This window comes from Pseudochaenichthys georgianus, chromosome 15 (assembly GCF_902827115.2).
Source record: "Pseudochaenichthys georgianus chromosome 15, fPseGeo1.2, whole genome shotgun sequence".
Lineage (NCBI taxonomy): Eukaryota > Metazoa > Chordata > Actinopteri > Perciformes > Channichthyidae > Pseudochaenichthys > Pseudochaenichthys georgianus.
In genome coordinates this window covers 7,860,581-7,863,145 of record NC_047517.1, presented here as the reverse complement: position 1 = coordinate 7,863,145, position 2,565 = coordinate 7,860,581, and the positions used below count along the sequence as shown (strand labels likewise).

The 2,565-nt window shown below is 42.5% G+C and overlaps 1 long non-coding RNA gene across 1 annotated transcript; it reads left to right on the top strand.

Annotated features, from left to right (window-relative positions):
* The first annotated feature begins 861 nt into the window (after positions 1 to 861).
* On the top strand, positions 862 to 2,319 carry LOC139435227 (uncharacterized). Its single transcript, XR_011644510.1, has 4 exons — positions 862 to 1,048; positions 1,320 to 1,507; positions 1,678 to 1,791; positions 2,216 to 2,319. It is a non-coding gene; the product is annotated as an uncharacterized lncRNA (long non-coding RNA).
* The last annotated feature ends 246 nt before the right edge of the window (positions 2,320 to 2,565 follow it).

The following is a 2,565-nucleotide window of genomic DNA, read 5'->3' as shown; positions in this document are numbered from 1 at the left end:
CTTCTGAACGAATCACGTTGTCATAAATTGACACCAGCCAATGAGATTTCGTTTATTGGTTTAAGACCCTTTTGTACTTTCACGATTGATTGCTGATACAAAGGAAATGACAATATTTGGATCCGATGAGATTGTGCAGGAGATACGGAGCTTTCCAACGATATCTCTGTTGACATGGTGCACACAGCGGTCGCGGTACTTTATGCTACGTTAGAATGCTAACTTTTGGTGAATTTAGGAGAAATATACAGACGCAAATAGACAAACTATAGTAAAATAAACACTTAAATGTGTATTGTGTACGTTTTCCTTTCAAAAGCCTGAAAGAAAACATGTTATGGAATCAAAATAGCACAACATCTCAAAATTGACCAGTGCATGAAAAACGATGTTTTTGCCTGCGGTGTCTCACCTTTAACAAACAATTTATGCGGCTCGTATATCGCTGACAGCCGTCCCCGGCTTTTTTTAAGCGGCCTCCTCCCCACTTTTGGCAGCACCCCCTGAGCAAAATGACCTCCCGCGGCTATGGTGTTGGCGGGACGTTGCGCCGCTCGGCATAGTTCCACTTTAAGTATAGGATAATATTTGGAGGTACTTGTACTCCAGTGGAGTATATCCATGTTATGCTAGTCCAATTTATAATTAACTACATTTTAATACCTCATTTTGTACTCTCACTTGGTTATGAGTTTAAATACACAAATCCTAGTTTCTGATTTGGTGCATACCTCGACCATCTGCAGCATCTGCTTTTGAATACATCAGTAACATGTGTCCAACCCATAGACTGTATATATAAATGGACGTAGGGTCCGTGACGTCACCCATAGGATTCTGCAGTTGCCGTGAACATAGACATATAAAGAGTAGACGCCGCATTGGCTGCTGGGGCGCAAGAAATACGGCCGCCATCTTGGACCGGTCATCCTACAGACATTCTACCCAGAGACAGCAGAGGTTTCAAGATGCCAGAGCACTGTGCGGCGTATTGCTGTGCAAATCGGCGGACGATTGCGAACAGGGGTCGGGGGATTACTTTTCACAAGTAAGATTCAACATTATAATTGGTTGTATTTTGTAAATAGAATATTATTGTACTGTATTGATGTCCGCCAGCGAGATCGTAGCCAGCAAACATTATGTTCATGGCCAACTGAGACTTTATAAATCGCTGCTGTAACAAGTGAATGTCCCCGTTGTGGGATGAATACAGTAAAATCTAATCTATCTAGGAAGAAGAAGGAAGAAAATAAGCTTGACCTCCTTCTTAAAATGTTTTTGTGTTGACTCTCAAATCTCCCGTTTTTATTTTGAAGGTTTCCCAAAGACAAAGATATGAGAAAGAAGTGGGAAGTTGCTTTGAGGAGGGAAGGGTTCACTGCAAGCGAGTCATCCGTGATTTGCAGTGAGCATTTTAAGCAGGACGAGTTTGACAGGACAGATTGTCCGACTCAGAGATGGTGTTATTCCCTCCATCTTCAGCTTCCCGGTTCACCTCCAAAGAGTAGGTGTATCATCATACGGCTATTAGCATTCATAAATGTAAATATTCTATTATCAATAACAGGGCAGGGTGACGTGTGTGTGTGTGTGTGTGTGTGTGTGTGTGTGTGTGTGTGTGTGTGTGTGTGTGTGTGTGTGTGTGTGTGTGTGTGTTCTGCTTTTTCATTATAGCCAGAAAAGGGCAGGACTACGTCTACTTCCAGAAAAGCTGAAGAGAGCCTGTCTGTGGCCCCTCAGGACGACCCAGAAGCTTCAACCTCACACTCACAACCTCAGCCTAATGATGTGAGTATTTCTATTTTCAACATCATTCATAATGGTCCTAGACAAAGTAAAATCTCTCTTGTTTGCTGCCACTCATATTAAACACACTCACAAATAAACACATACACACACAATTGAAGACATGTTGAACATGCATTCCTGGCACACTCACACACACACACACACACACACACACACACACACACACACACACACACACACACACACACACACACACACACACACACACACACACACACACACACACACACACACACACACACACACACCACACACACACACACACACACACACACACGCATGATGCTGGCAGTGGCTTTGACAGGTGATGACTATAAGAAAGAATGTGGGCCATACTCTAGTTGTGTCAAAGTGATGTGTGTGAAGTGAAACATCACTCAAACCATGTTCATCCCTCTTATAGGATCATAGCGATGTCTCGCCTGCTTCTCCTACTGCTCTTAAGGCCAGACTCAATGAAGCTTTAGCAAGAGTGGAGAGTCTCGAGCAAGAGAGGAAGAATGCCATGGCTAGAGAAAATAGGGCAAAGACCACAGTGAGGACTCTTTTGGGGGATTTGAGGGAAAAGAACCTCATTAATGAAGAACTCAAAGAGGCTTGATTTCTACTCAGGGAAGATGAAAGTAGCACTTTGAGATTCATGTACATCTTACTCTTACACTCTTTATTAAACTCCTTTGTTATTATATGAAGGGGACTTATTAATTTTTTCTCATACAATTTCAGATCTTCAAATAGACTTGAAGGCAAAGC